Source organism: Triturus cristatus, chromosome 1_1 (assembly GCF_964204655.1).
Source record: "Triturus cristatus chromosome 1_1, aTriCri1.1, whole genome shotgun sequence".
In the NCBI taxonomy this organism is placed as follows: domain Eukaryota; kingdom Metazoa; phylum Chordata; class Amphibia; order Caudata; family Salamandridae; genus Triturus; species Triturus cristatus.
In genome coordinates this window covers 497,289,593-497,305,854 of record NC_140579.1, presented here as the reverse complement: position 1 = coordinate 497,305,854, position 16,262 = coordinate 497,289,593, and the positions used below count along the sequence as shown (strand labels likewise).

The following is a 16,262-nucleotide window of genomic DNA, read 5'->3' as shown; positions in this document are numbered from 1 at the left end:
TAAATGCCACAAGGAAAACTCTAGAGTGGGCGAGGGGCGGGGCCTTTTCAGAATGTTCTTATCTCTGCATTCCCCGTATATTACAATTTGATATTTAAATTGAATGGATGGATGGACGGATGGAAAGACAGACGGGCGAGAGGAGTGAATGCCTGCTGGGCGAATGTGTGGATTGGGGGAACAGCAGACAGGTACACAGAAGTAGATTTTAAATAATACAACTGCAAATACATTTAGTATTTACATTTTGGTAACTAAAGGGTAAATTTGTGTAACGAAGACACGTGTGTAATTATACAGAAACAGTCACGTGCATACCTATTTATGAAGAGATGTCGTCTCCTTACACACGCGAGCCAGAATCAAAGGTGCAAATTATTAAAACTATTTACAATAATCTACGTCACTCTAAAATTATGTGCCATATTGGAACGTTATTATTTCGTTCCGTAGCCGAGTCCTTTGGGTGGAGATTCATACGATCTCACGCAAGCATTTACGCACTGAAAGAGCTTCGTTTTACGAGTGACTTTATTCGATTCACGGAGCTATTTCGGAAACTGCAAGGGGTGTCGCCTAAGAGAAGGTCGTTGTCCACCTGTGGTGGGGGCCAGGGTGATGTCCGCCACCAGTTTCATTTGCCCCCCATGAGGCCTCAGGGCTCACCTGTGAGCACTTGAAGGCAGACATACATGGAAACTGCTATAGTGTATGGCGTGCAGTGCCGAGGACGTGGCGTTGCGCAGGAATATTCGAGGCAATGTGTTCTACGCTTCTCTAGTCAGACGGCAGTTGTTGTTAGCGCCTAGAGACCCACGGTGGGCTATCTGCTTGACTCCTCATGAACACCTGCAAGGGCATCGGAGATGGTAGAGGGGGAGTCTCGTGGTATCCTAGTCCGTGGGGGGGGAGGGGGGGGGGCGGAGGCGCGAGAGGGGATGGGGGAGGCGGTGGCTCAGTTGTGGTCAAAGAAGCCCGCCCCACCTGCTTGGCATTGCAGAGACACCTTCTAACGCTCCCCCATGAGGGGGTGGACGTCCGCACATGGGAGGGGAGCAACCCCGGGCCCACGTAGGGCAATGTTACCTGGATGTATTTGTGACACCCGCCTGCCTCAGGGTGAGGGGTCGTGTAGGCTGGCCACTGCTCTCCTCACAGCCCTGGGGTAAATGCGGGGTCTCGGTGGTGGCTGGTGTGGTGGGTTGCCCCTGAGGGCACAGCGCCGAGCACGCGCACGGACAGGCTACCTGGATTTATTGTTGCCATTTTTATCTGGTTTGGTGGGAGAGGGGTATGGGCTGGAAAGTATCCCGGCTCTGGGGCGTATGACGGGACTGGTGTGTGTGTGGGGGGGGCGGGGTAGGATCTCTCGATCAAGGGTGTAAAGAGCTGACCGTGGAGGAGTATTGTGCTGACTCTAAGAGCGCACCTTTGGTGTCTCGAAGGGCCCCGAGGGTGGGGTGATGAAGACCCCTGAGTGGTGGACCAGCCACGTGACACCTTCAGTGTCCCTTGGGTGGGGGTGGTCTGAGGTGTTAGACTTGGGAGCAGATGCGTGGCACGAAGGATAGAAAGAGGAACAAGCCGAGGGCACCGGAAGACACCACCGCCTTTCTCCGAGGCAGAGCAGAAATGCCTCGGAGAAACGCAGCGTCCTTTTCGGATTCGGGGGCGTGTTTTGCTGTTGTCTCCTCCTTGAGACTTCTTGCAAAAAACACGCCCCCCGATCCGAAAAGGACGGGGCCTAATCTGAATGACTGACCTCTTCTCCAATGGCTGGCCAGCATTCAAAAGGCCAGCCAATGGAGAACAGGGGAGAAGAGGGGCGGGTTCAAGCCCCTCTTCTCCAAGTCATTAAATCTCCGACTTCCAGTTCTGCCTTTCGGCAGGCCGGACGTCCTCGACCTAAAAAGTAAGAAGTTGTTACATAGGGTATATCTTGGAAAGATATTCCTTCAAATCGAATCACCTTCTCAGTTTGACATTTCGGAGTGGGGCTAAGTTTCATAGACTTTGGAATGAAGTTCTTCTATCTTGGTTATAGAATGCACATGATTTTTGTGGATAACATCCTAGTGGTAAGGTAGGGTGTTTTCTTTACTCAAGCTACAGTGGACTGTATTCTTATGATTAAATGGTGGGGTGTTGTCTACTATTGGTCTAGAAGGCGTGTTCGCTCTTATTAATACAGTATGGATTGCCCTATCCTGACTGTAGAGTGAAGGTGTGCCGTTATCTATAAATATAGTGAGAGTGTTCCATCCCCACGATATAGTTGGAATGTTTTGCTGTTGGTTACATAATGGTATTTATCTTTCCAGATATTTAAGCAGGGAATTATCTGCTGATGGGACAGCGTGGTATCTTGTGTACTGCTGACAGAGTCAATCAATCAATCAATCAATCAAAGCATTTGTATAGCGCACTACTCACCCGGAGGGTCTCAAGGCGCTAGGGGAGGGGGTCCGCTACTGCTCGAACAGCCAGGTCTTGAGCTGTTTCCTGAAGGCGAGGTGGTCCTGGGTAAGGCGGAGGTGGGTCGGGAGGGAGTTCCAGGTCTTGGCGGCGAGGTAGGAGAAGGACCTTCCTCCTGTGGTGGCTCTTCGGATGCGGGGGACGGTGGCGAGGGCGTGGCTGGTCGATCGAAGCTGGCGTTTGGGAGCGTAGAAGTTGAGGCGGCTGTTGAGGTATCCTGGGCCTTGGTTGTGTAGGGCTTTGTGTGCGTGGGTGAGGAGACGGAAGGTGATTCTCTTGTTGACCGGGAGCCAGTGCAGGTCTCTCAGGTGTCCGGAGATGAGGTTGCGGCGGGGGATGTCCAGGATGAGACGTGCTGAGGCGTTCTGGATCCGCTGGAGTCTCTTCTGGAGTTTGGCGGTGGTTCTGGCGTAGAGGGAGTTGCCGTAGTCCAGACGGCTGGTGACCGTTTTCCTGGTCTCGGTGGGGATCCACCGGAAGATCTTACGTAGCATGCGCAGGATGTTGAAGCACGCCGAGGAGACGGCGTTGACTTGTCTGGTCATGGAGAGGGAGGAGTCCAGGATGAAGCCCAGGTTGCGAGCATGGTCTGTTGGTTTGGGTGCGTTGCCTAGGGCGGGGGGCCACCAGGAGTCGTCCCAGGCGGAGAGTGAGGAACCCAGGATGAGGACTTCCGTCTTGTCCGAGTTCAGTTTCAGGCGGCTGTTCTTCATCCATTCGGCTACCTCTTTCATCCCTTCGTGTAGGTTGGCTCTGGCGGTGTCGGGGTCGTTGGTGAGGGAGAGGATCAGCTGGGTGTCGTCGGCGTAGGAGATGATGTTGAGGTTGTGCTGGCGTGCGATGGCTGCGAGGGGGCTCATGTAGACGTTGAAGAGGGTTGGGCTAAGCGAGGAGCCTTGAGGAACGCCGCAGATGACTTCGGTGGCTTCTGATCTGAACGGTGGGAGGCGGACTCTCTGTGTCCTTCCGGTGAGGAAGGAGATGATCCACTCCAGTGCCTTCTCCTGGATTCCGACGTTGTTGAGGCGCTGCACTAGGGTACGGTGGCAGACCGTGTCGAAGGCTGCGGAGAGGTCTAGGAGGATGAGGGCTGCTGTTTCTCCGTTGTCGAGCAGGGTTCGGATGTCATCGGTGGCTGCGATCAGGGCGGTCTCGGTGCTGTGGTTGGCTCGGAAGCCAGACTGCGAGAGGTCGAGGGATCCATTCGTCTCGAGGAAGGCGGACAGCTGCTTGTTGACGGTCTTCTCGATGACTTTTGCTGGAAACGGGAGCAGCGAGATGGGGCGGTAGTTCTTGAGGTCGGTGGGGTCGGCTGATGGCTTCTTTAGTAGAGCGCTGAGTTCGGCGTGCTTCCAGCTCTCCGGGAAGGTAGCGGTGTCGAAGGAGGTGTTGATGATGTCTCGCAGGTGGGGTGCGATGACAGCGTCGGCCTTGTTGAAGACATGGTGGGGGCAGGGGTCGGTCGGAGACCCGGAGTGGATGGAGTTCATCGTGCGGACGGTGTCTTCGGAGCTGATCGGGGTCCAGGCGCGGAGGGTGGTGGTGGGGGGCGGTGGTTCGGACGTGGCGTGCGACGGTAGAGTGCTGAAGCTGTTGTGTATGTCCGCGATCTTGTTGTGGAAGTAGGAGGCGAGGGAGTTGCAGAGGTCTTGCGAAGGGGTGATGTCTTTGTTTCCGGCGTTGGGGTTGAAGAGCTCTTTAACGATGTTGAAGAGTTCCTTGCTGTTGTGTGCGTTGTTGTCCAGTCGTTCCTTGAATGCTGTCTTCTTGGTGACGTGGATCAGTTGGTGGTGTTTTCGGGTGGCGAGCTTCAGGGCCGTCATGTTGACAGATGTTGGGTCTCTGCGCCAGTCTCTCTCTCTCGAGGGCTCGGCAGTTCTTCTTGGAACTCTTGAGTTCGTCGGTGAACCATGGGGCTTTCTTGCTGCCGGGTCTGCTAGGCGGGGTCCTCAGAGGGGCGAGGTCGTCTGCGCAGTCGCTGATCCACTTCGTGAGGTTGGTTGCCGCTTGGCTGGGGTTCGTTGCGCTGGTGGGTGGGTTCTTGCTCAGGGAGGTTGCGAGCTGGTCGGCTGTGATCTTGTTCCAGCTTCGGCGTGCAACCTGTTGCTGGTGGTGGTGGATCGTGGTCCTTCTGAAGCTGAAGTGGACGCAGCTGTGGTACGTCCAGTGGAGTCCGGTGGCGTGGCTGAAGGAGATGTCCTTGCTGGATGAGAAGATGGCGTCGAGTGTGTGTCCCGCGTAGTGGGTGGGGGTGGTCACCAGTTGCTTGAGTCCGAGGTTTGCGAGATTGTCCAGCAGGGTGGTGGTGTTGCGGTCGTTGTTGTTCTCCAGGTGGAAGTTGAGGTCCCCGAGGAGGAGGTAGTCAGCGGAGGCGAGGGCGTGCGGGCTGATGAACTCGGCGATGTCTTCGCTGAATTGTGTGCGTGGTCCTGGGGGTCTGTAGATGAGGGTGCCTCTGAGGGTGGTCTTGGGGTTGATGTGGATCTGGAAGTGCAGGTGCTCGGTGGGTGTGAGGGTGTCGTCGGTGTTGGTCGTGATACGGATGGTGTTCCTGTGGATGATGGCGATGCCTCCTCCGGTCTGGTTGATGCGGTCCCTTCGGATGATCTTGTAGCCGTCTGGGATGGCGATGGCGATGTCGGGCGCTGAGGAGGCGTTCATCCAGGTTTCCGTGAGGAAGGCGACGTCTGGGGCTGCGGTGTCGAGCAGGTTCCAGAGTTCGATGGCGTGTCGGTGGACGGAGCGGGTGTTGAGCAGGATGCACTTCAGGTGGCTGTTGCTGTTGCTCGTCTTGGTTGTTGCTGGTGTAGTGCAGGTCTGGATGCAGGTGAATTTGCAGGCGTTGCAGCAGAAGGGTCCGTGGGTGCGTCCCGGGGTGGCTTGGTAACAGCTCGGGATTCGGCCGGCGTTGAGTGCGTTGAGTTCGGTGGCGTCGTAGGTCCGGCGGGTGGGCGGGTGACTGCGGGGGCCAGGGGTCCTGGCACTGGGCGCGGTCCAGGCGCGGGGCGCAGACGGGCTTACCTTTGGCACCCCTTCGGCGCTCAGTCGGCGCTCAGTCGGCGCTCCCGCTGCGCGCGTCCGCTGCGCGGTCGCTCAGGGGGCGTCATAAGTAAGGAGCCGGGGGGGAGGAGCAGCTGGGAGGCGGGAGCGGGGTGTCCAATGGGCCGGAAGGGGAGGCGGGTCAGCAGGGTCAGCGGCGGGAAAAGAAGAGTAGGATTCCCTTTCTCTTGGTGCTCTCTCATGGTGGTTGTTTCTCTAAGTTTTATGACAGGAAGTTCTCTTCAGGCAGTACAGCAAAGAGTTTTCTCTTGGTGGTAGAGTACATGGTCTACCCTGGTGGAACAGCAGGGTTTTGCTACTGCTGGTATAGTTGGATTTTCTTCCAATTGCATAGTGAGGGTTTCTCCCCCATAGCAGAAACGTGTTCTCTTATGGTGACAAAACAGGAGTGGGATCACCCTAGTGTGAGGGGGAGGAGGGGGGGGGGGACTTCTTTGCTAGGGGTTTACCAAGGAGGACGGTTTCTCACTTAGTGGCTCAGCAAGGGTGGGGTGGTTATTTCTTGGCAATGTTGCATGGGGTAATTCTCGCCTGGTGGGATAGCGCAGGGCTGTCTTGGTGGAGTGCTATTCTGTAGGTGGTACAGGGGGACCTATCCCCCTGCTATACTACTAGCAGGGTTTGCTCACCGGATCATTGCGGTGGGCAAGAAGGGGGTGGGGGTTGGCGTGTCATCTGGTGGTCTAGCAGTGACATTCTCACGTCGAGACATGGGTTTTTAACCTAGAGGTTTACCAAAAGCTGGTCAGTTCTCTCCTGAAGGTTTCTTGAGGGATTTCCCTAAGTGTGGTGAACAAGGGGATTCTTTCCTAGTTGTAAAGCAATAGTCCTCTCCTGAAGTGTTGTATTCGCCCTGCAGGTACTGTAGATTAGTATTACCATGAAAGTTTGATAGCCACCCATTTCCCTGACCCAGCCATGGTGTTGCTGTGGTATTGGTTGCTGGTTTATAGCCATACTAACTGTGACAAAATCATGCAGAGGCCATCATATTGACACGGAGAGGAAGGGAGATAAATTGAGATAGGCAGACATAAAAAAAGTACAGAAGACAGCCTTATTGTCAAGTGGTCCCGAGTCACTCACTTCAGTCACACTCCTAGCTTCACCTCACTTTGCATCCCAGGGATTCATTAGTCACACTACAAGTATAGACAGAAAACTCCCAGCATTCAGAGTGCTATTGGCTGCACAGCTAGAACTAACAAGCATTTGCAATGCAATAGGTCTCGCATTTACGAGAGTTTGAGATATTGGCACTGTAAATGACAATAGTTTAAATTCTCGCAAATGCGAGACCTATTGCATTGCGAATACGTTTTTCTTTACAAGCGCCCCATGCTGCGCTTTCACATTAATATAGGCAACACTCCTTCCTTTAGGCAAGTTGACAAATTCTTTTTTTTTTTTTATAAAAGTGCCCAATGCCGCGGTTTCACTTTAATAGTGACCGCGGACCTTTCTTTAGACGCGGCTTGTCGAAAGAAAGGGACGTAGCCTCTATTAACGTGAAAGCGCGGCATGGGGCGTTTGTATACAACAACAAAATAGAGAATAAATAGTATTAACATTTTTTTAAAACATACGCCCACCTTCTGCACCGAAAAATAAACCAAAGGTGCGGATGCCACTGTGACGTGTTGTGCTATAACAAAAAAACGTTAGGAGAGAACGTGTCTTGCCTGCAACGGCAGGCAGGTGAATACAATTTAATGAAATAGTGCTCGGAGGCTGTAATTAAAGCCTACTGAGTAACAACACACATAAGAGGGATAGTCCTTATGGAAGGTTACAAGATGATGGAAACAAAGAGAGTAGAAAGGTAAGATACCCTACGTCCCTTCATAATATCGCCTTCTACAACTGTATGAGCGACAATATCAACTGGCTAGACAAGAACTCGCTAAAATTCAATGGGGATAAAAATGAGGTTCTGGATTGTTCAGCTAACAAAATCCCCATGAAACCCCTTCAGAGCTGTAACACTGAGAAATGGTTCGCAACTTGGGGGTCACCGTATGACAACAAGCTGTCCATTGAGACACATGTAAATGAAGTTGCGGGCACCTGCTTTGTACTTCTCCGTGACCTAAGGAAACTTATACCACTGTAGCCATCCCATGCTAAAACCTTGTTTGTGCATAGCGTAATACGACGTAGGCTTGACTATTGCAATGCTCTGCTGCTAGGGAATACCGACTATCTGATAAATAGACTATACGGAGCTCAAGCATCAGCTGCAAAACTGGCACTAAACAGACCAAGAAGATTGTCTGCATCCAACGCGATGAAGGAATTTCACCGGATAGCCTTCAAATCTCTGTGCACAGCCTTCAAAGCACTTCAGGGCAACGGCCCTATGCCCCCACAAAAAAGATATGCCCCAGGGAGATGTCTGGGCCCAGCAACTGCAAATCTCACAGGTGTGGCAAAATTTCGAAAGACAAGGCAGGGCAAGCCTTTATTATCAGAGCGGCCCAACTATGGAATAATTAATCAGCCACTCTAAGATCTTCATCTGACCTATAGTAAAGCCTTGAAAACCTGGCTCTTCTCCATGCAATCTATAAATGCACCATCCCAACCTCGCAACAGCAATTTGATTTGTCGGGGTTGAGGCATTTCAGTGGTGCCAAGATACCTGTATGGTGACAGTGTGCTCTATAAATGTTATAAATAAATGTATGCTGAGGAAATGCCGTGAAGATCTTGAGTGAACAGTGACCGTCAATTGCTTCAGGTTATAAATCTGCAAAGTTTTTTTTTAAAAACACAATAAGGAGAGACAAAGACATCGCTTTCTAGTTCCCAGACTCATACAAAATGTCAGCGTTTAAAGAAAAAGAAACCCTGCTTTCATGTCAGAGCTGACAAGTACTTTTTGTCTTTGGAGCATTTCTTGATTTAGATTGTTTCGTGCCTCAATAAAATGGTGACTTAAACTACTGTAGTGCGTATACTATGTGTGCCAACATCTATAAGTTTACCAGGACGCGACACATCAACTTCGTCATTCCAACAGCTCTTATGGGCCAGGCCTTCCTCCCTGGCCGCGTACTCCATCTCTTTGGTAAAGGTAATCTTTACTCATCAACATCTCCTTTATTTTGACAGGTAGGACGCTAGGGGTTTTCGTATGAAGCTTTGGTTTGTCTATGGAAATGTTATCAGTACAATTCCTCGATCTGCCCAGTCATCGTCAAAAAGGTTGTAATAATTCCAAAAAGCAAGGAATACAAGTATAACGCGAGTTTATTTCTCAATACAGTTCCTCAACTGCCAAGCCTAACGCATGGGCGTCCGCAGAAATTTTTCCAGGGGAGGGGGTGGGTAAAATGTTAACGTCATCACCATCCTCTGACATGATGTGTGCCATGTGGGGCACAAGAAACACTGGGGCGCAGGAGGAGCCATGGGGGGCAGGAAACAGGCTGCATATGTTCTCATACACCATAGGGTTGTTGTGCCACAGCCATCTCTTTCGTGGCACCCCAAAATCCATACCTGCCCTGGTCCCAAAAATTACCCCCTAGCACCCCAAAACCCATACCCACCCTGAACCCTAAAATTACCCCTGCCCCCCCAAAACTCATACCCGCCCTGAACCCTAAAATTACCCCTGCCACCCAAAACTCATACCCGCCCTGAACCCTTAAATGACCCCCCTGGCACCCATAACCCATACCCGCCCTGACCCCTAAAATTTTCCCCCTGGCACCCCAAAACCCATACCCACCCTGAACCCTAAAATTCACCCCCTGGCACCCTAAAACCCATACCCGCCCTGACCCCTAAAATTGTCCCCTTGGCACCCCAAAATCCATACCCGCCCTGAACCCTAAAATTTCCCCCCCTTGCACTCCAAAACCCCTACCCGCCCTGAACCCTAAGATTAACCCCCCTTGCACCCCAAAACCCCTACCCGCCCTGAATCCTAAAATTACCCCCCTGGTACCCCAAAACCCATACCCACCCTGAACCCTAAAATTAACCCCCTGGTACCCCAATCCCTAACCCACACTGAACCTCAAAAAAACTCCCTGGCACCCAAAAACCCACACCCACCCTGAACCCTAAAGTTACCCCCTGGCACCCCAAAAGCTTAACACTACATTCTGATTGTGTATCATGCGGTCTCCCTGCTCTGGAGGATCTGCTGGTCCGGATGTGCTCGCCCTGGTCCGGTTTTGCTCGCCCTTCTCTGGAGCTGTTCTGCCTGCCCTGTCCCTCTTCCGGACCCACAGAGCCTGCCTGCGTGCACACTGACTGGACCTACTCTGTCTGGCCTGGTTCTTTCTCCCTTGGACCCGTTGTCTTCACTGGCAGAGTTAGGACACAGGTCTCACTTCTCTGAAGCTTCTCTCCCTTACCCAGGTTCCCCCCACCCCCCACCACTTGCTCTCTCATCTTCCTTCCTCCCTACTTCTCGGTCTCTCTTTCCCCACTGCTTCTCTCCCCCCTCTTCCTTCAATCTCACCCCCCACCGTATCCGTCTCCCCGACCCCACCAAGTCTTCCTCTGTCCCCCCTCTCTCTTCCTCCTCCTCATGTCGGTGATAGGGAGCCCGGGGTCCTCTCTGAAAATGCGAGCTGGAGGGGACGTTAAGTGTGAAAGCACCAAGGTGTGAACCGGGAGAAGAGGCGAGGGAGGGGGTGGGCGGCAGGTAGAGGGTCAAAGGGGGCACTGGCTCTCAGAGAGGTGAAAAGGGGCGGGGAGCAGCCTGAGGACAAAAACAACACCAGAGCAAGAGGCAGACGCTCCGCGGGGAGCCTGGTGGTGTAAAATGAAGAAACGCACACTTCTAAGCACAACAAAGCAGCCGAAGTTCGCCTTTCACTAGAGCCAAGAACAGACTCATCGCGAACAAACAGCAGCCACCGGAGAAACCAGCGGTGTCATGAAAACAGCAAAGGAGAGAGACAGACAACTGCCGCCGAAACCTAGAAGTACAACTTACACCTTTAACAAAAGGCAATTCCTGATGCAAGCACCACACGCCAGAACACTATAAATATATAAATCTCCCATCAATGCACACCCGAGAGTGAATAAAAAGGTGAACAGCAAACTAAGGAGGTGACTGACAGACACTAAGCATGGGCGTCCGCAGGGGGGGCAAGGAGGGGTGTTGGGGGGCAAGCGCCCCTCCTTTGACCCCCCCCCCCCCCTCCCCCGGACGCCCATGGTAACGCTCCTCAGTCCAGAAGTGCCAACATTCTACATTCTAAGGTACACTCATGCTGCATTCCAGGACTGAACCATGGGCTAATGGTGGGGGTGGGGGGAACATACCAAAAGGGGGAAAAAGAGAAAATGGAAGAAGGATAAGGATCTACAGAATGGAAACCAAGGTAAAAGTAAAGATTTTATAACAATCTTCTTCAAAATAACTGAGCGCCATCTGCTGGTAGTAATATGGAATATATACCTCCGTGCATGAAAATGTGATGTCTGCTAAAATGGCGATCTGCATGCCATTTCACGTCATGCGAACATTGTTTGATCTGACAGTTCGCGGCTATTTACAACTATATTTTGCCTAACATTTGCTTCTCCTTTTACCTTGGGTCACGCTTTCTAGGTGTTTAAGTTTTAATAGCTTGGTACATTTTGAGCAGTTCACTGCTTTGCTTTTCTAGACTATATAGGAGCACACTTTTTATTTCTTTACAGTCCTTTCTTGTTATGCACAAGCAGCGTATAATAGTCATATTTCTGTATGCTGACATTCCCATTTGAAATCCGACTGTTACAAGGAGTTATGTCTGTGGTATGTATTTACTACATGGCGTATACACTATGCTCTCTGTAAGATATTACGAGCATATCTCTGTCTGAACTAGACAATTTATAGTTCCTAGTGTCATAGTTCACAGTGTAAACCGGCACATTCTGCTCTCTGTTCAACAGCTGTTCTGCCGTTTGCGCCTTTTAGGATGACTGCGTTTCTGCTGATGATAGGGTTGTTTTAACTTCATTCTATTACTGCTCCCTCAGTGGTTGAGTATACTACTATACAATAAAAAGTTCCAGAACTAGACAAGTGTTAACCCTAGCTCGTGTTGAGAAATGCTCAGGTTGTGTTGAACCCTGGTTCGTGTGATTTCCCCTCAGTGGCAAGGCAGTGCTTGGGTTGTCCTGACCCCTGTTCGGTGTGATTTTCACTCAGTGGTAGGGGAGAATATGAGGTGATAGCTAATAGCTAAAATATATGATGCCATTACAGAGGTTAAGTGGGGTGAAAGTTACCCATTGTTAAAACACTTAGATGCCCGTACGTGGGATGGGTGTGTAGATTGAAAGATACTGGATGCTAAAACACTAAATGCGCTTTCAGAGGATAAGTGTATGGGTTGAAAGATTCTCAATGCTAAAAACATATGATGCCCTTTCGTGGGATGAGTGTGTGGGTTAAAATATATATGTTGCAAGTTAACAGAGTATGAATATTGAAGGATTCCTGTTTTTTGTTTCCTTGGCTGTATGAATGGTTGTGTCACTGTTTGTTGTTGTGTTGTGGTACTTATTGGTGTAGTTTGGTGGTAGTCATAATTGATGTTGTGGAATGCCAGAGCTATGAGGGGGCCCTGGAGGGCCGGTGAGTCAGACAGACCACGGCCGAGCATCCACCAACATCTGCTCCTGGTTGGGTCATTTATGTATCCATTCAACTTACCATAAACCTCCTCTCAATTAACTGGCATTGACTGCGCATTTCTACATTCGAACGTGTACCACAAATGGTAGGGTGTTCTCTACTGGTGGTCTAGTGGGCGTGTTCTCTCAAATTAATACAGTATGGATTGCCCTATCCTGGCTGGAGAGCGAAGGTGTGCTGCAACTTATTAATATAGTGAGTGCTCCATCCCCACAATATAGTTGAAATGTTTCCTCTCTGAGACATAACGGGATTGATCTTTCCAGGTACTTAAGCAAGGAATTATCTGCTGAAGGGAAAGCGTGGTATATTCTGTCCTGCAGGCAGAGTAGGATTTCCTCTCTCCTGATGCTAAAGTTGAGTGCTGTCTCCTGGCTGTAGTTTCTCTAACTTGTACATTAGGAAGTTCTTTTCAGGCAGTATAATGAAGAGTTGTGTCTTGGTGGTAGAGAGGGAGGTTTAACCTGGTTAAATAGCAGGGGTCTGCTAAATATGGTAAGGTGGTATTCTCATTCAGTTGCATAGGGAGATTTTCTCCCCCATACCAGGAATGTGGGGTGTTCCCTCATGGGAATAAAGCAGGAATGGGTTTACCACAGTAGGGTTGCAGGTACTTACTTATTTACTAGCACTATACCAGGGGGGAGGGGTTATCACTTAGTGGCTTAGTAAGGGTGGGGTGGTTATCTCCTGGCGATATAGCATGGGGTGGTACAGAGAATGATTATCGTTAGGTGGGATAGCACGCACTGTCTTGGTGGAGTGGTTCTCTGTAGGTGGGACGGAAGGGGGGTGCTATACTGCTAGAAGGATTCATTCGGGGAGGGGAGTCAGGGGGGTCTTGACAGTCCAGCTTCTTTTACTTTGCCTTTCTGCGGCCCAAGCCATTAGTGCAGAGCCCTCAAGGGCCGTCCCTGGGTACTCGGCTGGGTGGTGCCTCTCCAGACCTCCTCATACCGCGGGTGTTGGGCACGCCCGCGGCTCGACCCGTGCAGGTGCACTGGGCTGTTTGTACGCATGGGGGTTTCTAGGCTGCCATGCCTGGCGGGAAGTCACGCGGAGACTACAGTCCTTCATGGAAACACGTTGAGTTCTTTAGTACCCACTCAGTTTCTCCTCCCGCTCTGTAGGCGGCGCTGTAACAACCTCGACTGACACTCTACCCCGTTCTACTTCTCTCACTAGCTGGTCCAGTAGTTTCGGAGAGAGTGGGCTGGAGTCCTGGAGCTCTCCTGTGGCAGGTGAGCGCACTGTGGCCGAGTAAAGTAATCGACGGAGAGGTTGCCGGGAGGCGCGCGCGAGTGATCTCTCCCACTGGGTTTACAACGGCTTATGGGGATGGGGATGGGGATGGGGGGGGCGGGGGGTATTGCGGAAGTAGGTTTTCAAGCTTTCTAAAACTAATTTAGCTTGACGGTGTGTCTTCATTGAGGCTTCTGTCAGAGAGCTGTTTTAGGATAGACAGGATGTTGGAATTAAAAAAAAAAAGAAAAGGAGAGACGTAAATGGGAGAGAAAAAAACAGGGGAGAGGATGTGGTCCGTCGGCTGCGCTGCCGCCTCTGGTGCAGAAAACCAAGGTTCGAGCCTCAAAGTCGCGTCCACATCCTGTGATTCTGGGCAAATCACTTAATCTCCCCGTGTCTGAATGTGTATTGTAAATACGGTGCTCATGTAAAGCGCTCCAATACCTTGGGGCGAGTTCGCGCTATATCAATATGCAAAAATAAAAAAGCGAAGGGCAGAAAGTCCGGCAAAGGGCTCTATGGCTAGGGCACAGATGAATGGTAGAGTTCGGGGGAGGAGAGGAAAGGTGTGGGATAGAAGTGGAAGCGGCTGGTGACTGTCCACATGACTGTTAATGAAACGCGCCTCAAAATGAAGGGGGATGACATTTTCAGATATTCACGGAAACCGAAAGTAACTCACGAGCCTAACATCCGCCTACCTTGCAGAGCAGGATAATACGGCATGGATTTGAAAATTAAGCGGCACAGAAATTGAAATTTTGCGGCATTATTGCGGCACATTTTATTTTACTTGTAATCATGCCTTTTCAGCCTTAAATCATGGAAGCATATTTAGCAGAGTATTCAAATTTAAAATAGACATGTTTAAAGTGTTAGTTTGCCTCATTCTCATTTAAGGTAACATTCTGGATCATAGGTTAAGCCAAGCACAATAGCCCAGGGTTTTTTTTAAATGTATTTTATTTAATGCGATCTTAAATAGCACGAACTTTACCCGAAGGTGTCCGAGCGCTTTGCAAAAGAACCAGTTGTGTTACATAAGGACTTTGGATTACATAAGTTACATAAGAGTTACAAACAGAATTTTTTTTTTTGCAAATGTACAAGTGGAGTGAAAGGAGGGAACATTGCAAATGTACAAGTTGTAAAGTCACTCGAGGAAGAGATACAAACAGATAAACTCTAAGTCATCCTGTTTTCTGTGGCACTGTGCTGACTTGGGGCTAGCGGTTCCAAGCTTCTGAGGGAAAGAGGTGGCCTGTGGACGCTTGGTGCATGTAGAGTATGTCTGCAGACTCCTCGGAGGGAAGCCTGGCATCCGACGTGGGTGATTGAGGGTGGGAGTGGGGCAGATTGTTATACTCCATACGTGTATACATTATACTCCATACGTGTATACATTACTCTATCACAGTGGTTTACCATTGCTTGTTATTATATGCTGTGGAATGATATGTTGCCTATCAATCAATCAATCACAGCACTTGTATAGCGCGCTACTCACCCGGAGGGTCTCAAGGCGCTGGGGGGGGGGGGGGGGGGGGGGGGGAGGGGTCCGTTACTGCTCGAACAGCCAGGTCTTGAGTTGCCTCCTGAAGGAGAGATGGTCCTTGGTCAGCCGAAGGTGGATGGGGAGGGAGTTCCAGGTCTTGGCTGCCAGGTAGGAGAAGGATCTTCCTCCGGTGGTGGCTCTGCGGATGCGTGGTACGGAGGCGAGGGCGAGGCTGGTCGATCGTAGCTGACGGGTGGGCGTGTAGAAGGTCAAGCAGTTGTTGAGGTACTTGGGGCCCAGGTCGTGGAGAGCCTTGTGTGCGTGAGTGACGAGTGAACGTGATCCTCTTGCTGACGGGGAGCCAGTGCAGGTCTTTCAGGTGGCTGGAGATGTGGCTGTGTCGGGGGGTGTCCAGGATGAGTCGAGCGGAGGCGTTCTGGATGCGTTTGAGTCTATTTTGAAGTTTGGCTGTGGTTCCGGCGTAGAGGGTGTTCCCGTAGTCCAGTCGGCTGGTGACGATTGCCTGGGTGACCGTCTTTCTGGTTTCGGTGGGGATCCATCTGAAGATCTTCCGGAGCATGCGTAGGGTGTTGAAGCATGACGATGAGACGGCGTTGACTTGTCTGGTCATCGAGAGGGAGGAGTCCAGGATGAAGCCCAGGTTGCGTGCGTGGTCCGTCGGTTTGGGAGTTGCGCCCAGGGCAGGGGGCCACCAGGAGTCGTCCCAGGCGGAGGGCGACGATCCCAGGGTGAGGACTTCCGTCTTTTCTGAGTTCAGTTTCAGGCGGCTGTTCTTCATCCATTTGGCGACGTCTTTCATCCCTTGTTCTGGCGGTGGCGGGGTCGTTGGTGAGGGAGAGGATCAGCTGGGTGTCATCGGCGTAGGAGATGATGTTGAGGTTGTGTTGGCGTGCGATGGCTGCAAGGGGGCTCATGTAGACGTTGAAGAGGGTTGGGCTGAGTGATGATCCTTGAGGTACGCCGCAGATGACTTCGGTGGCCTCGGATCTGAAAGGGGGGAGGCGGACTCTCTGAGTTCTTCCCGCGAGGAACGAGATGATCCACTACAGTGCCTTCTCTTGGATCCCGATGTTGCTGAGGCGCTGTACTAGGGTGAGGTGGCAGACCGTGTCGAACGCTGCGGAGAGGTCCAGGAGGATGAGGGCTGCTGTTTCCCCGTTGTCGAGCAGGGATCTGATGTCGTCGGTGGCTGCGATCAGTGCGGTCTCGGTGCTGTGGTTGGCTCGAAAACCGGACTGTGAGGGGTCAAGGGAGCCGTTTGTCTCGAGGAAGGCGGCGAGCTGTCTGTTGACGGTCTTCTCGATGACT

General features: G+C 51.4%; 1 protein-coding gene across 2 annotated transcripts in view; it reads left to right on the top strand.

Annotated features, from left to right (window-relative positions):
- The first annotated feature begins 13,326 nt into the window (after window positions 1-13,326).
- Window positions 13,327-16,262, top strand: part of RNF31 (ring finger protein 31) — a 954,370-nt gene continuing 951,434 nt past the window's right edge. For both annotated transcript variants that reach the window (XM_085641869.1, XM_085641861.1), the window contains exon 1: window positions 13,327-13,434. The gene's annotated coding sequence lies outside the window, so the exon portion shown is untranslated. The remainder of the gene's footprint in view (window positions 13,435-16,262) is intronic.